This window comes from Microtus ochrogaster, unplaced genomic scaffold (genome assembly GCF_000317375.1).
Source record: "Microtus ochrogaster isolate Prairie Vole_2 unplaced genomic scaffold, MicOch1.0 UNK3, whole genome shotgun sequence".
Taxonomy (NCBI): domain Eukaryota; kingdom Metazoa; phylum Chordata; class Mammalia; order Rodentia; family Cricetidae; genus Microtus; species Microtus ochrogaster.
In genome coordinates, this window is record NW_004949101.1 from 11,670,334 (window position 1) to 11,689,594 (window position 19,261).

Sequence of the window (19,261 nt, forward strand, 5' to 3'; positions counted from 1 at the left end):
AGGGGTAGAGAAGAGCAACCTGGAAGCCGCTTATGCCTCCACGTGACAGAGTCACCCTGAGGGGTTGCAGCTTTCAGCAACTGCGTGCTCTGGTTTGCACCACTTAAGAGCTGTGCTTGCAAGGGAGATTTAAAAATGACTCAGAAAAGAGCAAACCACGCGGGCGGAGACTACGCAAGCCTGTGGAGTTTAAATCCACGTGGGGAGGCAGATAATAGGGTGCGTGGGGACTGGAAGTCAATCTGAGGTGGCTAAAGAGAAAATATAAAGAACTGCAGCAATAAAAGCCAGTGCGTGATGATTTATATTTAGCTGCTGGCTCCACTCACAAAACACAGGCCACAAGGCCGCCTGCCGGCCGCAGCAGCTGAAAAAGGGAGGCTTGCCCCAAGCCGAACTCGCGGCCAGCAGCCGAGCGGGGGAAGAAGAGGTCCTAACACCAAACGTTGGGTGCCAACTGAAGGCGTAAGTCATAAACAATGCCACACCAGTTTGGAATTATGATTAATAGGGTGCTATTTATTTAAAGGGGAAAAAACTTACAGATCACCGTCATCCCTCTGCGCAACCAGGAAGGGAGTCTAGTCGCCGGCAGAGCAGGAAGTGAAGAGAGAGAGGAGAGGGAAGTGGCCGCTTTTTTAAAGGGAGAGAGAGACCATGCCCCAATGGGCTGGTATCTCAGAGGCTATAGGCTGGAGGAGCGGAAGGACCTCCCGCAACAATTTTCCAATCAATAGACCTAAGAAACATGCCAGTTTAACTACGCTAATACATAACAAAATAGATTTCAAATGAAAATTAATCAAAAGAGATGGAGAAGGACATATCATTCATCACAGGAAAAATTTGTCACGATAAAGTCTTACTTCTGAACATTTATGCCTCAAATATAAGGGTACCCACATTAGTAAAAGAAACATTACTAAACTTTAAATCACAATTCAAGCCCCACACATTAAAGTGAAAGACTTACCCAACTCTTTCCAATAGACAAGTCTGCCAGACAGAAACTTAACAGAGAAACAGGAGAGCTAACAGATGTTATGACTCAAATCAACTTAACAGACATCTATAGAACATTCCACCCAAACACAAAATGATATACTTTCTTCTTCACACCTCATGGAACCTTCTCTAAAATTGAATACATATTCGGTCACAAAGCAAACCTCAACAGATACAAAAAAAATGGAACAACTCCCTTTATCTTATCAGATCCCCATGGCTTAAAGTTAAAATTCAACAACACTAATTACAGAAAGCTTACAAATTCATGGGAATTGAACAATGCTTAACTGAGTCATCCTTGGGTCAAGGAAGAAATAAAGAAAGAAATTAAAGACTTCCTAGAATTCAGATCTTACATTAAAAAGGTCAACAACCTATTGGAGTTGGTATTTATAAGGGGGAAAGGTAGAGGAGAACTAGTTCTAGTTTTCTCCATGTGGATGAATAACTTGGTTTTAGAGCACTATTTGCTTAAGAGACTATATTTTCTTCAGTGTATATTTTTGTCAAAAATTGGGTCATTGTAACTGTATCAGTTTATATTTGGAGTCTCTCTTCTGTGTCACTGATCTTTGTGTTTGTCTTTATGCCAGTACATTCCTATTTTTGTTACTATGTTTCTGTAGTATATTGACACCAGGTATGACCATACCTCCAGCAATATTCTTTTTGCTCAGTATTGCTTTGTCTATCCAAGGATTTTTACGTTTCCCCGTGAATTTTAAGATTGTGTGCTTTTTTTCTGTGACTAATAGAGTTGAAATTTAATGTAGATTGCATTGACTCTATATATTAATTGCTTTTGGCTATATGCTCATTTTAACAAGATTAATTCTTCCATTCCATAACTATGTAAGATCTTTCAATTTTCTAGTGTCTTTCCCAACTTCTTTGTTTAGCATTTTAAAAGTTATTGTTGTAGAGGTGTCTTAGGTATTTTTCTATTGCTATGATAAAATACCTACCATGACAAAAAGCAACTCGAGGAGGAAAGGGTTTATTTCATCTCCCTGCTCTATGTTACAGTCCATCATCAAAGGAAGTTAGGGGAGGAAACTGAAGGCAGGAACTGAAGCAAAAGCTGTGGATTAATGCTACCTAGTGGCTTGCTCTTCAAGGCTTGTTTAACCTGCTTTCTTTGAGAACCCATGGGTACATCACACACAATGTACTGAGCCCTCCAATATAAATAAATCATGAAACAAGAAAATGTTCCAGTCTCGCCCACAGGGCACTCTGGAGCATTTTATCCATTGATGTTCCCCTTTTCCAAGGACTCTAGCTTGTTTCAAGTTAAGAAAAAACTAAGCAATACAAGACATTCCTCACATTCTTGTTAGGTTTATTATAAGAGATTTGCAAGGTAATTATGAATGAGGTATTTTTTATTATTTTTAGAGTGTTTTTTGTATAAAGGAAGACTATTGCTGATTTTCAAGTTAATTTTATTTCCTGCTAGTTTTCTATAAGTGTTTGACAGATTTAAGAATTTTAAAAGTGTTTATATGTCTTTCAGTATATATACACAAACCACAAACATATATGTATACACACACCCACCCACACATATAGCACTTTTATTTTTGTTCCTTGTCCTATCAGTCTAGCTAGAGGTAAAAGATTTTATTGAATAAAAATGGATAAAGTAGCCAGTGTTGTGTTGTTTTGATTATAGTTCTGGCTATAAGGTTGTCATAGATAGGTTTTTATGTTGAGATGCATTTTTTATTCCTAGTTTCTTCATGGATTTTATCATAATGGGGCATTAGATTTTCGCAAAAGACTTATGCATCACTTGACATGGTCCTTTGATATCATATCTTGAGTCTATTTGTGTGATGTATTATATTTACTAACTGTCTGGGGGAACATTGGAAGCTAACCACAGAATTAGACAATAGAGACAGCGGAAAGAAGGACCTTTATGAGTGAAAATCAAACTCAAAGCATATTGTACATTTGTGTGAAAGATATCATTGTATGAACTGTTAGCCATGTACAATATGTGTTTGTATATTTGTACATATGTATATATACACACATGTACACATAAATAGTCAGACAAACAGCCCAGTAATTAGAGTAGGCCCAAGATTCTGGCATGGAGGGCATATTCCCTGCTCCCACATGGTTCATGTGAAGATGAACTCACAATGAAATGATTATACAGAATTGAGAGAATCTAAAGTACAGTGAGGACAAAATACTAAGGGAAGTTAAGCACCATGTTGGCAGTACTCTGAGTGGCAAAATATTGCTTAAGAATGTAATAAAAATTGGAAAAATTATATAGAAGAATGTAAATGAAGGTATATGTACTTATTTATAAAAAGAGCATAATGTTGGCGGGTTTTGAGTTATGTTGGTACCATGTTGTTACAGAAATACACTGTGATGAAATGCTTCTGTCTGTTGCCAAAATGAACACTGAAGAAAAATGAAGAAAACTGAAGAATTCTGCCAAAAAGTTGCACAACTGAAGTAGCCAAACTCTTCTGGAGTCTTTTATCCACAGCCATCATTTTAAAAAAGTAAGGAAATATATTATGACTTTGCCCCTTTTAAATTTTTGTTTAATTTATACAATACTAAATAAAACATAAAAGTTCAATTCTTAACAATAAAGTGTTTAATGGTTCACTTCTGCATGTTTGCAGTGTGTTCTGGGTTCTAGGAATACAGTAATAAATTAAAACATGAAAACTGTGGTATTGAAGTAAACGGCAGTATAATGTTGGAAGGGTTAAGTATGTAAATGAGTAGGAAGGAAAAATAGTAGTCACTGGTTGTGTTTATGAACATGGTATACAGTCTGGTAAGGCAAAGCATGGGAGAGAGACTACTTGCAAATTGTTCCTTGCTTTCTGCATGACTCCTAGCAACTGGACACGTTGTTGCTGAAACTACTGTGTTATAGGGTTAACCTGTGTAAAAGGTGCTCTTCTAGATACGAAGTGGTTGGATTCGGGAGCAATAAGAATAGTATAAGGCAGAGAAATTTAACGGTGTCTTTGTTTACCCCAAACGGGTGTTGATAATTTAGGGAGATAGTATCAGTCCAGTTATAAGGGAGTGAAGATAGGAGACAGGGAAAGAAAGATAGAAAGAAGGTGCTGTCTAATTGTGACCATGACATACATACTCCTCTAGATAATTCTGGTGCATATTATAGAGGATATTTTGGGGTATTTAGTCCACTTCTCACATCTGCCTTGGCATAATGAGGACTAATTTCTACTCTAAAATGTGAAAATATTAATTCTCTAGCATATATGGCCTACTAAGTACTTGAACTAAAACAACTAGAACAGCCAGAGGAAGTTCGCAGGCACAAATCCATACATTTGCCGTCAGCATATATCATTAGATCAGCACACAGAAGACTTGAGTGGTCTGGGACTGAGGATGGAGCACTGTCTGGTTATGAGAGAACAACAAAGGCAGTGATCGTCGGGAGCTGGGTAATATTCCAGACCCTTCAATTATACCTTATCATCTATTTCTTATTTGTTGAGTAATCACTCTGTACCAAGGCAATAAATGGTCATAAGTCAAAGTCTCCTCCGAGAGGTGTACTGACACTAGGGTGTGTTTATAATGAGATCTCTCCATGAGGAAGAATGGTGAAATAAAAATCTACAACTTAGATTTCTTTACTCTGAAACAAAACTTTGTAAATTAACACAGTGTCCCCCTTGCTACTATTTTTTTTTAACTGCTTCTGTTGTCCTCCAGGGTCTGTGTTAAGAATGGCATGTTCCCATTCAGGAGGTGTGACCAATTTTAGTGTGTTACTTAGCAAGCTAATGTGAACATCTCAAGCCTTACAGAGACGGAATGGGAACTTGATTGTGGAAATAAATTCTGGAAAGAACTGTGAATTAAAAGCCTGAACCCAAATCCTCACCCCTGCTGACTTAGAAACATATTGCCTTTATTCTTCATTTCCAAACATTGTGATAGTCCTTTGATCCTATTTCTAAAAGGCTAGATGAGAATTTAGAAAAAGAAGAAAATGAGCATAAAATAACGTAACACAGGAAAAACAAATACATGAAATTCAGTGAATATTCTCATTCATAGTACATTAATTAGTTTAAATTATTTTTTCCTTTGAGGAGTAGAGCATCCCCATTCTATCTTTCAAGGTTCACTCTAAGAATAGCTCTATCATAAATTTGTGTCTTTTATTCCCTTGCTGAATATTGCATGAAACATAAATATCAGAAGGTGTTGACATTACTGTTCCTTGTGTTATTATGATCGTTTTATGCTTTTCAAATTGAAGCAAGCTATTTTATTTGTGTGCATGGGCTCTCTCCCCCTATGGCAGTGTTCAAAAGATCAACCCTGGACATAAGGATGATGAGTTTTTTATAGCTTGGGTGGTAGGGGATTTTCCAAATGGGGAATTTGTCAGGCAAATAAGGGGTGGTGGGTGGTGGGGTTTTACAGAAGCAGAATATAAATATAGAAAGTTGGCCATAAAAACCTGAAACAAAGACATGGTTACAAGGCAGCCATAACAAGGTGATTACAACCTCTTGAAACAAAGTCATGGTTGTCATTTCCTGGAAAAGGCAGCACAGAATCATTAATAATTAGTGTAATAAGCGAGCATAGATCAATCTTTAAAGAACAGATTTAACCATAAACAGGAATGAACCTAGTTTGTCTTTACTATAAAACTGCTTTTAAGCCCAAGATAGGAGCAGGCTGGTTTATCAGTAGTCCCATGGGAAAGCAATGCCTTGGGAGCATTTGTCAGGTTTAAAAGATTAGGTTAAGAAACCAACAGACTGGAGAGGGAGGGGGAGAGAAGTAGAGGGGGGGGAGGAAAAGGGGGGAGAAGGGGGAGGGAAATGGGAGGCTGGGAGGAGGCGGAAACTTTTTTTTCTTTTTCTCAATAAAAAAATTTAAAAAAAAGAGAGAAAAAACCAACAGGGTAAGTCTTGGAACACAAGACTGGAGAAGAATGGCAGGGAAACAGAGACGTGAAACCAATGCATGTGAAAACTGAAAACCAAACCAAGAGTTAACTAAGCAAACAAAGCAAAGACAGGTAATCTCCTTCTCTGTCACTCTGTCTCTCTCTGTCTCTCTGTCCCCCCAAACACACGAGCACACATGCATAAATACACACACACATATGTACACACACACACATACACACACCTAGTCATTTTTAGCTGCAGTCATTGCATTCCAAACTTAGCTATGAGACTGTGCCTCAAACCCAAACAAAATCAACACAACTGAAGTAAGACAAACATTTATGAGAATCAGACTAAGTCAGCAATCATTGCAACCTAATGGTTGAAACTATGTAAACATAGCAGATTCATGGACAAAAGAAAACTTAGTCTGAGGGTAAAAGGAAATCAAACAACAAGAACTTGGTGTCAGTTACCCAAGAGAAAAGAGGCACAACTGCTAAGGAAAACTACCATTGAACAGTATAAGAATAAGAACAGAGAAAAGTAGGTTACAGAAATAGGAATGTAAAAATACAGACTTATAAAGTTGTAAGCCTAGGAGGATGAGAGCAGACTTTCAACATCTTTATCGAGTAGCTTAAGGATTAACTATTAACAGTGGGTTACTTTGCTTTACGACTTATAGCTCTGTTTTAAAGGCTGAAGTGGCCCTCTGCAAACTGGGGGTTCCTATGCAAACTGAGGATCAGTTTTTATAGATAATGCCCCCACTCCTGGGCATGACCAGCATCTTACTTAAGCCAACTTTTTATTATTGTTTTATTGAATTATATTTTTTCGCAGTTCCCCTCCCTTCTTCCCCCTGCTCTTCTACCCTCTCCCCTGATCCTGTTCCCAATTCACTCAGGAGATCTTATCTTTTTCTACATCCCATGTAGATTATATCCATGTATGTCTCTCTTAGGGTCCTCTTTGTTGTCTAAGTTCTCTGGGATTGTGAATTGTAGACTGGTTTTTCTTTGGTTAATTTCAAAAAAGCACTTATGAGTGAGTACATATTATATTTGTATTTTTGAACCTGGTTACTTCACTCAATATGATGTTTTCTAGATCCATCCATTTGCCTGCAAATAAAGGTGTCATTTTTTTTCTGCTGTGTTGTACTCTGTTGTGTAAATGTACCACATTTTCCTTATCCATTCTTCAGGCGAGGGGCATTTAGGTTGTTTCCAGGTTCTAGCTATACCGAATAACGATGCTATGAACATAGTTGCACACATGTCATTGTGGTATGATTGAGCATCCTTTCTGTATATACCCAACAGTAATATTGCTGGGTCTTGAGGAAGGTTGTTTCCTAATTTTCTGAGAAATTGCCACACTGATATCCAAAAGGGCTGTACCAGCTTGCATTCCCACCAGCAATGCAGGAGTGTTCCTTTTACCCCACAGCCTCTCCAGCGTAAGTTGTCATCAGAAATTTTTAATTTTGACCATTCTTACAGGTGTAAGACGGAATCTCAAAGTTGTTTTGATTTTCATTTCTCTGATGACTAAGGATGTTGAACATTTCCTTAAGTGTCTTTCAATCATTTTAGATTTCTCTGTTGAAAGTCCTCTGTTTAAGTCTGTACCCCATTTTATTGGATTATTTTATTTTTTTTCTTTTTGATGTCAAGTTTTTTGAGTTCTTTGTATATTTTGGAGATCATTCCTCTGTCAGATGTGTGGCTGGTGAAGGTCTTTTCCCATTGTGTAGGCTGCCATTTTGTCTTGTTGATCATGTCCTTTGTTTTACAGAAGCTTCTCAGTTTCAGGAGATCCAATTTATTAATTGTTGCTATCAATGTCTGTGCTACTGGGGTTATATTTAGGAAGTGGTCTCCTGTGCCAATGTTTTCAAGTGTACTTCCTACGTTCCCTTCTATGAGGTTCATTATGGTTGGTTTTATGTTGAGGTCTTTGATCCATTTGAACTTGAGTTTTGTGCATGGCTACAGATGCTGATCTATTTTCATTCTTCTATATGTTGATATCCAGTTATGCCAGCACCATTTGTTGAATATGCTTTCTTTTTTTCTTTTGATGTTTTTTATTTCTTTGTCAAAAATCAGGTGTTTATAGGTGTGTGGATTTATATCTGGGTCTTTGATTCAGTTACATTGGTTCTCCTCTCTGTTTTATGCCAATACCAGGCTGTTTTCAGTACTGTAGCTCTGTAGTAGAGTTTGAAGTCAGGGATTGTGATGCCTCCTGAAGTTCCTTTATTGTACAGGATTGTTTTGGCTCTATTGGATTTTTTGTTCTTCCATATGCAGTTGAGTATTATTCTTTCAAGGTCTGTGAAGAATTTTGCTGGGATTTTGATAGGTATTGCATTGAATCTGTAGATTGCTTTTGGTAAGATTGCCATTTTTACTATGTTAATTCTAAATACCCAGGATAATGGGAGATCTTTCCATTTCTGGTGCCTTCTTCAAGTTTTTTCTTCAAAGATTTAAGAAAGAGAATTACAGACCAATCTAACTCATGAACATTGAAGCAAAAATACTCACAAAATACTGGCTATCCAAATCCAAGAACACATCAGAAACATCATCCACCATAATCAAGTTGGCTTCATCCCAGAGATACAGGGATGGTTCAACATAGGAAAATCTATCAATGTAATCCACCATCTAAACAAACTGAAAAATAAAATGATCATCTCCTTAGATGCTGAAAACACCTTTGACAAAATACAATATCCCTTCATGATAAAGGTCTTGAAGAGAGCAGGGATATAAGGAACATACCTAAATATAATAAAGACAATATACAGCAAGCCAACAGTCAACATCAAACTAAATGGAGAGAAACTCACAATGATCCCACCAAAATCAGGAACAAGACAAGGTTGTCCACTCTCTCCATATCTATTCAATATAGTGCTTGAGGTTCTAGCTAGATCAATAAGACAACAAAAGGAGATCAAACATATACAAATCAGAAAAGAAGTCAAACTCTCATTATTTGCTGATGATATGATAGTTTACATAAGTGACCCCAAAATTCTACCAAGGAATTCTACAACTCATAAATACCTTCAGTAATATAGCAGGATACAAAATTATCTTTAAAAAGTCAGTATCCCTTCTTTATACAGATAATAAATGGGCTGAGAAAGAAATCAGAGAAACAGCACTCTTCACAAGAGCAACAAATAACATAAAGTATCTTGGAGTTACTCTAACCAAACAAGTGGAAGACCTGTATGACAAGAATATTATGAACATTTTATATACATGTTTTCTGCTTATACAAGAATTTTTCAGAGAAATGCACGAATGAATTATGTTAGGACAGGAGATAAAGGTGACAAAACATCACAGTTTCTTGGAACTAAGGATTTCCCAGGATTCAAGGTGTTTATTGCTAAAAATAGGGTAGGCTCGGGCAAAATGGTATGACTGAGCATTGCAAATGCATGCATGCCTCTTTTATACATGCTATAAGCTTTTTCCCATGGAAGTGCATTCACAATGCCAACAAGCAGTCTGTGAGTGCTTCCATTCAACACTGTTTTTTCATGCTGTATGTTCTCAACATCTTAACTTTTGCCAATTAGTTGAGTGTGAAATGGAATCTTGCTGTAATTTGATTTCCCTGGTTACTAATGAGGTTTGGCATCTTTTCATGTATTGTTCGCTGTTTGGTGTTTGCTCTTCTGTGAAGTGCCTTCCTTATTCCCATCTTGCTTCCCTATGGGTTGTGTTATCAGATTCATCTTATGCACCTTGTGAGAGTCTCTCTTGGTGTTACCACCATTTACACTTTATAGCAGTAGCACTAATAGCATTTTAGATTGAATAGTTCTTTTTGTGGGATAGCATCCTGACTAGCAGTCTCCTTGGTTCTTACCCACTATCTGCAATAGCATCCCATTTGAGGGAATAAAAAAACAAAGCTCCTACCATAAAAATATCTCTAGTCCAATGGTTCCCTTGTTGAGACTATCTAACCTATAGCTCATCATACAAACTCCTATCAGAGAGATGAATGAGCAATGAATAAATTCCCTTTCCATTTCTCCTTGACAGGCTCTTCTAAAGTCTATACATCTGCATTTGTTCAGAGATTGTTTCAAGTTATCTAACAGATGCATTTGCTGGCTACTGGTGCTATAGTTCTTAGAAGTGTAATGGCCAGAACAGTAGCAAAACAAGTTGTCTTCCCATCTTGCCCTGCCTCTTTGCCTATATCTTCTCTCCCCTTTCTTAGAATTAAATATTTCAATTCAACTGTTAGCACCAACTATTTGTTGTTGGGGCCAATTGAGTCCTGGCCTTCAGCTGCTCTTCCCTGCTAGAGCCTTCTAATTGAAGTTACTAAAAGCTGTGCTTTGCCTAGAGGATCAGAGGATGGGATTTTTACCTGTTGGCCATTGACTGCAGGGTATTTAAGCCTCCATGGTGCTATTAAAGAGGGGCTTTTGTACCAGTGATTAGAGGTTCGTGTGTTGGTCTGTCTGCGTGTGTTTCCTCAACCTCCAGCAAAGCTCGCGAACTGGATTCTAGCACATAGAGTGCAGACTGGGGGGGGGGGGGCAATTTGTCCCAGCATTCCTCAAGAAACTCAGCTAACACAATCAGTTGTAGTGAAGGAATCCTATACATAAGATTTGAACTGGATTACAACCTGTCAGAAAGCAATAAGAATGACATTTTTAGTGGTAAATTATGATGAAAAGAAAGCCTGGCATATAGCTGTATCACATTTACTTAGTCTTTCACCAGTACCAAACTGGGCTAAGGCTCAGGTACATATGAGGTGTTGGGAGTATTAAGTAGCTTGTCAAGGAGGAGGGCTGCCTGTGACCCACGTGAAAAAGAATATTACATTGTTAATTGCCAATGTGAGGTATGCTGTGAAAGACAAAGGGCATGTTCAGCCAATTGACAGCATTCTAATCTCTAGTGATTGCAGTATAGACAGTATGCAAAGCCAAGACTAGAATCTGACCATGAGGTTAGCAGAGCTGTACAGGAGTCCATGTACATGCTTTGTATGGTCATCCATTTAAACTCAAAGCCATTGTGACCAGTGTCCTGAAACCCAAGAAAAGTTCATTTGCATAGATGAGCTTGATAAACATTACAATACCAAGCTTCACCAACCTATAATAAAAGAGAGAAGCAATCCTTCATTTATAGAGGTCAGCCTCCTTTGGTCACTGGTTATATAGGAATCTCACCTACACCAATCAAAATTACCTTAAATGATCATTTAATTTAATTTAATGATCTTTGAAAATAATTTTGATATCCATTTGAGTTTACTCCCTAGAACCCAATAACTAGAATTATAGTCTCATGAGAAAAGAATCAGTACTTCCTCAGGAACAGATTGTTCCCTGTCCTCTAAAAATGGAAGTATGTGGTGAATATGTGACATACAAACCATGAAAACCCACTTGGGAATAGACTGTGAGCATCAGAATTGGAGTAGGGAGGGATAACATTAGGCCAGTGAGTTCTCACACAGACATACTTACCCATAGCTGAAGATCCAATATCTTGTCAAGCATACTTGAAATAGATTCTCGTAGAATTCAGGATTAGTTCTGTAAAACCTGTGTTCTATAATGGCTGTAGTGGTTTAAATGAGAATGCCCCCTTAGGCTAATATATTTAAATACTTACGTATTTGAATAGTTTGGAGGAACACCAGCCAGTCAGCCACCAATCAGGCAGACATGGATTTTTCATGTTTAGGGTGTTTTTAAATTTTCTTTGAAGATTCTAGATATTAACTTTCTAGTAATGTTTCCTCTAATCCTGTAGACTGTCCATTGCATTAATTAACAACTTCCCTTTCTATACAAGGGTATCTTTTAAAAATTTCACAAGGTCTTTCTTGTCAGATGTTGGCTTACTTTTTGAGCTACCATAATCCTATCTAGAAACTCCTTATCTATGACTATATTTTTGGCATAATGTGACAATCTTGATGTGTACCCTTTATTTTTCCTCTAGCAGTTTGAGAGTTTCTGGTCTTACTTTGAAGTCTTTGAAACATTTGCAGTTGACTCTGTATAGGATGAGAGATAAGGATAGTTTCATCCTCCTACATTTAGACATCCGATTTCAAAGATGCTCTCCTTTTCCCCCAATGTGTATTTTTGGCCTCTTTGACAAAAATCAAGTGGCTGTAGTTGTATGCTTTTGTATCTGGGTCGTCTATTCTATTCCACTGATGAAAGTGTCTGTTATTATGCCAGTATCATGCTGCTTTTATTACTATGGTCCTATACTACAACTTAAAGTCAAAGTGGTGACACATGCCTCAGTTTTGTGTTTTGTTTATTAGTGTGTTTGGTTTTGATCAAGGTTGCCTTGATCTTTTATGCTTCTATATACATGTTAAGAATATTTTCTTATTCCTCTGAAGAACAGCACTGAAATTTTTATTGGAATTACATAGAATTTATATATTGCCTTTGGTATGATATCCATTTTCTTGATATTAACCCAGCCAATAAATGAGCATGAGGAGTCTATTCATCTCCTTATGTCTTTTTTCTAGTGTTCTTTTTTATAGTAGATTTCTTTCAATATCTTGGTTAAGGCTTATTCCAACTCTTTTTGTTCAGTTATATTTTTCTTCTTTTACTTTTTGAGATTATAATATAATTTCATCTTTTTTCTTCAATTCTGTCCTTTTAAACCCCTTCTTGGTCTTCCAAATTCATGGCCTCTTTAAAAATATCAATCTTGTTATATGCATATATATGTATGTATGTATGTATGTATGTATGTATGTATGTGTGTTCAGTATTGGAATATAGGAAGTATACCGATTTTTCTGTGATAATGTTGTTTGCTTCCACTTTGCTAAGATGTCTTTATCAGTTCTAGGAACTTTCTAGAATCTTTAGGGTCTCCTAAACATAAGATCATTTCAATTATCAACCTTTGAGAAAATTACATGTTGTAGAGAATATTTAAAGAAGCTGTGATGGAGTTGCTCAATAAAACTATGTGGGTAGAATCAAAAACAGAAGTCAAATAACAACTTTACTGTTAGTTGCATGGTGGGCTCCGCCTTAGTTAGAGTTACCAGTGCTATGAGGAAACATCATGGTCAAAGCAACATGGGGAGGAAATGGTTACTTTTTCTTATACTTCCCATTTTAACTCATTGAGGGAAGTCAGGACAGAAACTCAAACAAGGTAGAACTTGGAGTTAGCAACTGATTGATGCAGAGGCCGTCAAAGGGTGCTACTTCCTGGCTTGCTCATCATGGCTTGCTCAACCTGCATTTTTATAGAACGTGGGACTACCACCCTAGGAATGGAACCACCCACAATGAGGTAGGTCCTCCCCCATCAACCAATAATTAAGAAAATTCCCTGTAGGCCTGCCTACAACCCTTATGTCTACAAGACTTATGGAGGCATTTTTTAAGTTAGCCTCCTTCTTCTCAGATGATTTTAATTTGTAGCAAGTTAACATAAAATTATCTAGCACAATAACTTACAAAAGACCAAATCATCAGTCATCATACCTTAAGCAAGAGTAATCTGACAATTGCAAAGAAATCCTGGAAGTGTTTGGGACAAGATATTGAGACATCTGACTGAGATGTTACACAATTTTGATAATTGGCAGAAATCATAGAATATCACAGCCTTTTTCAATATTTCTCCATTTAATCAAGTTCATAAATAACATTGGACCTATGAGAGCTTGTGTTCATATTTATTGCAACTGTATTTCCTCTTAAACACATTATTTTATATCTTTCTGTGAATTCTAATATGTGATGTAGAGTAAACTCAGAAAACCAGTTGGTTTCATTGTTGTTTTTGACTGTTCCTTTAAGTGGTGTTTCTCCATATATTACAAGTAAAGATTAATACTAACTGAGGTTAATAAGGGCCACTCTTTAGAACCACAATAGGAATGCTTTTCCACAGAAAATGTTTCTTTGATATCCATGAAAGACGTAATGGATACAGGTTCTCTTCCAAGACCTAATTCTAGAGTCTGACTTTCAAATTTAGCTGCCCAGTCTTGCTTGATTTGTCTTGTATAGAGCCTAATACTTGGTCCCCAAATAGCAATGTCACTGCTACTTTGTCTTGGTGCGATGTTTTCATTCTCATTAGGCTGGCTCATATGTAAGCTCATGTTTTTATTTCACTGTCATTCACTTTTGTGGATTGAGCAGAGGAGTTCTAATGTTAGCATGTTAAGTAGTGAGCCTAGCAAAATTCATCACAATTTAAAAATGCATCCAGAATCTATTTGAAATTTACCATGATGACTTTCTAGATTGGCAAGACAGCATATGACCAAAATGAAATGATTGGTTCCTTGTGTCTTTGACAATACAAAAGTAATGAAAAGCAATAGCTGCTGCCTGGTTCACCAGTCATAATGTAATTTAATTTAGTCCAGGGGGTGTCTATTTGACTGGATTAGAGAGGCTGGTGTTCTCATCCCAAGTCAGACATCTTGCTCACAGGGTTAGCAGGTGTGAGTGAAGGCATCTTGAATGAGGCGAGGTCAGCTAGCTGTCCTCACTCACCTTGCAGTCCTTCTTACCCACGTAACACAAACTTTCAACATCTACAGTCATTTCTTTGAAAATAAACCTAATAATTTTAGAACAAGAAATAATTTTACTTAATTTTGTTTGAGAATTTCATACATCCCTATAATTATTTAATGCAACCTCCCCGCCCTGCAGTTCATGCCTTTTCTGCCCCCACACTTTTTCCTTCCTACTTCATGTACTGTTTTTGAATCACAGGGAGTCCATTTCATGGCATCTAAATGGACGTGAGTGTAGGAATATCTACTGGACCACAACTCAGGGGACAAACCCTTCTAGAAAATGGGTTCTTTCTTCTCCAGAAGCTATAACTTGTGAATAGCGCCTCAGCTAGGGAAGAAATAAGCCACTCCATCATCAGTACAAGGATTCTGGCTTTGTTGTTTTGGTGCTGGTCTTGTTCATGCAATATTAACTGCTTTTGAGTTTATGTATACAGCACCCCTGTCTTGACTGGCAAATACTGTTTATCTGTAGATATATACTATTTCTGACTTATAATTTCTGATCTTATCCTTTATTATAATTCATGTTCTTTGGGGAGAAGAGTGTGATAAAAACAAATGTTCTATTTAGATCTGAGCTGTTTAGAGTTTCTATCATCGCATGTTGACCAATTGTGGGTCCCTATATTAATTGCCATTCACTACAAAAAGACGCTTCTCTGATGAGAACTGAGAGATACACAAATGTCTGTACTAATAATTTAGTGGGATGGTTGGATACTATGTTCACCTAGCAGAATAATAATATTGGGCTCTCAGACTCTAGGGCCTGTAAACCTGAAATCGATAGGTTTTTTTTTTCAGTCAGATTAACTCTACCAGGCATGAGTTATTTTGTCGTAGGCCTTAAATGTAATCAGAAATAAGTTGATTACTTCTATAATATTTGTGCCACTATTGCACCAGGGGTTATATCTTGTCAAGTCAGTCTTTACTGGAGCTTGCAAGGTTCACAATCAGGTAAGACTAATTAATTAATTTTCTCCCTTAGTAGTTGATATACAAAGCTCCATCATTATGAAAACTAGTCAGTAGATATGAGACTTTCAGGAGTACCAGCTTAATTCCTTCAAATTCTGTGGCTCAAGTATGTGTTGTCTTCAGCAATATGGTCTTAAAATCAAATTTAAATGGTAACAGGAAACATTGGCCATACCCTCTAATGTTTAGAGTGGGGTCTCTGGGACCCTACTGACTACCAACTCCAAAAGAAGTAACCCATTCCTTTCTTTGTTATCCTGTGGTGTCTGAGAGATAGCATTCTCCGTGTGTGTGTGTTTGTGTTTGTGTGTGTGTCTGTGTGTGTCTTGGTGCACAAACCTCAACTCCAAATAGATGAAGGACCTTAATATAAGACCAAATACCCTGAATCAGGAGAAATTGGAGAATATGCTTTATCTTATAAGCACAGGAAGGACTATCTGAATAAAATTTCATTAGTGAAAACATTACTATCAAAAATTAACAAATGTGACCTCATGAAACTAAAAAGCTTTGTACCACAAAAGACACCAAAAATGCATAGAGAGGAAGACTATGCAATAAAAAGTAAATCTTTATCAGTATTATATAAAAAGTAAATCTTTATCAGTATTATGGTTTCAATAAGAAATTTCCCCCATTGCTCTTATATTAGGATTGTTTGTGTGTCAGTGAAAATAAATATTCTGTGTTATATATTACTGTGGTCTAAAAGTGTGGCTTTTCTATTTTTATCTGAAAACAAAAAGCCAATTGTGTTACTTTTCTCACCAGCATAACATAATACCTAGCAGAAGCAGTTTCATGAAAGAAGAACTTATTCTGGCCAATGGCTCAGTAGATTCAGTGCTTCGTAATGGATACAGCTTGGCAGTGGGACCAAGTCCTGTTACAGCAGCATGGGTGTAAGGCTGTTTGCTCACATGTTGGTAGATAAGAAAAAAGCTTAGCCAGAATATCATTCCCAGTGCTAACCTTCCCAATGGCTCACATCTCTACCTTGGTTCTGCCTGCAAGAAGTTTCATAATTCCCTAAATAAACTAAGAGACCTGTCATAGATCACTGTCAGGGATACATGAATCCAAAAGGGACAGATCAGTTTCAAACCATAACATTCATTTCAGGACTCCATCAGATCTTGACAATCTCATAATGCAAAATGCATTCATGCAGTCCAATCACAAAACATTCCATAGTTTTATAATTGCAATAAGATTCATAAATCCAGATTCTCTCCTGAGACTCAAGAAAATTCCTCACCTTTGAGCTCTGTACAATAAAAAGAAAGGTAATACTAACATACAAAGATACAGATTAAGTATCTACATTCTAAGAGGGAGATTTGGGGGGCTTTAGAATTTTGGTGCAGGCCACCATGGCATCCTAACTCTTGCATCTTGCATGCGAGAAAATCAAGATCTATATGGCAATGACAAGTTTTGCTTCCAATTTGAGATGTGATGTGGCTTGCCCTTCTAAATCACAATTATAGCAGTCTTTTTGGTTCTGGGCAGCTGAACCTAGAAAAACATTTTCCTTGATGGACCTATAGAAAAGTCTTACTACTTTAGGACTCTGTACAGGGGTTCTTTTCTCATGTAGTCTTCTATTTAAATAAAGTTTTTCAAAAACAAATTCAAATTTTATACCCCGGAGCCTTTGATAAATGGGGTGTTGTCCTTGAGGGAGCTTGTACCAATGCAAACTGACAGGTTTTAATTTTGCTCATATCTTTCCTAAGATGTCTCTTTACACATAACATCTTTGTCAACATCTTTAAGTTCAGTCTTGCTTTTTTCCTTTATTAACCAGATTTTTTGCACCTTTCTGCTCTACTTTCTACTGTCTCTAACTATAAATTTGACTAAAGGCACTGACCTGTCTAACAATGCTACAGCTTTAAATATATGTTCTCATAAAATTTTCTCTACCAATAAAATTTAGTCCATTACTTTTGATTTTGTAATAGTCAGTTTTTCAGGGCACAGGCAATGTATATCCATATTCTTTGTGAACACCATAGAATTGAGGTCTAGCACAATTCCTGGTAAAGTTTCTTTTTTCTCTTCCAAAACCTCTTGTTCATCTTCTGGACATTTTATCTTTCCTCTCATATTTTGATGGCCCATTAAGTTCTGTTTGCAGAACTCTAGGAACTCTCGAGTTCACAGTTCCAAGCTCTTCCACATTTCTCTCTCAAGTTAGTCTCAAAGATCCATGAGCCACATGGTCAAATTGATTCAAGGACTTTACTTTTAATACAAACATTTGTGTCACTTTTCTCATTATTTTCATAGAATGTAACCTATCATAGCAGTGGAGGCATGACAGTGGGAATGACTTCTGCCCATGACGGTAGGAACATGAGACTGCTTGTTCACAGTTCAGCACATCAGTAGCAAGATCTAAGTCACAAGCAGAACATTCCAATGACCCTGAATGCTTGTCTTCTGAGGACCGACTTCTTCAAGCTAGGCCATAGCTCCTAAAGAAGATTTTCTTCAAGCTAGGCCATAGCTCCTAAAGATTTCATCATCCTTCACAAACAGCTTCAGTGGGGAACCAAGTGCTAAATACATGAGACTATGGGAGATATTTCACATTTAAACCATTACCAAGAAAATATCAATTACCTTCTCAAGTGGCCACTTGTAGTCTACCAGAATAAAGTACTTGTCTGCATGAAACAAACAAAAAAGCACAACCTTCATTCTCTTAATATTCCTTTACTCAAATCGCAGAACACAGAGAAACATGTTGCAATAATGACCTCTGATGCAGGTGTACATGGACTTAAACATGATGCCAGAGAATAAGGTAGGATTAACAATCATAGGGAAGAATCAGCAGTCCTAACTCTGTACAAAGCATAATTAAGAGTTTTATCACTTGTCAAATTTTTTAGAAACACGACCTTGTTTTTTAAATCAAAGAATAGTGCATTCACAGATACACACACACACACACACACACACACACACACACACACACACTGTGTATGTATATCAACTACTCTAGGACAGGCCTCATGTTCAGAAGTAGTTGGTCAAAATATAATGGAAAATTAAATTTACACCCTCACAATGCTGAAACATGCACAGGCAGCCCGTTTATGGTGGTTCTGTTGAACTTCTCCATATTGGGTTTCATGGTCTATGTTGAAGACGACACCTGACCAGGTCTCTTCCCCAAAAGGGCACCAGATCTCATTACATATAGTTGTGAGCCACCATGTGGTTGCTGGGAATTGAACTCACGACCTTTGAAAGAGCAGGCAGTGTTCTTAACCACTAAGCCATCTCTCCAGCTATAATGGATCCCATAGTTTTTTGTGTGCCTCTATTTGGTAAAAAGGTGGCATGTTTTAGGGGGGAGGTGGTTTTATTGGTTTTGTCGTTCAGTTGGATTTTTGTTAGTTTTTTGAGAAAGAATTTAAAGTTGAGTGTAGGGAGGGGCAGAAAATCTGAAAGGACTTAGAGGATAGGAAGAACATGACCAAAATATATTTAAATTTATTTTTTAATAATAAAGACTAAAGTATAAATATAATAAAATAGTTTAAATTACAGACAAAACCATGGTGCCATCTTGGGAGAAATTAAGTACTGTTCTGCAATGAAATAATGAGCAATAGTCTTTGGGTATAAAGAATCTTTTTTTTTTTCTTTGAATGTTCTTTTTTTTTTATTCTTAATTTTTTTTTATTAAGAAAGAAAAAAAAAATTTTCCG

General features: G+C 37.0%; 1 protein-coding gene across 1 annotated transcript in view; it reads left to right on the forward strand.

Annotated features, from left to right (window-relative positions):
• Window positions 1-19,261, forward strand: part of Pak5 (p21 (RAC1) activated kinase 5) — a 268,738-nt gene that overhangs the window by 114,100 nt on the left and 135,377 nt on the right. The window contains exon 2 of the mRNA XM_005365545.3: window positions 3,391-3,539. The gene's annotated coding sequence lies outside the window, so the exon portion shown is untranslated. The remainder of the gene's footprint in view (window positions 1-3,390; window positions 3,540-19,261) is intronic.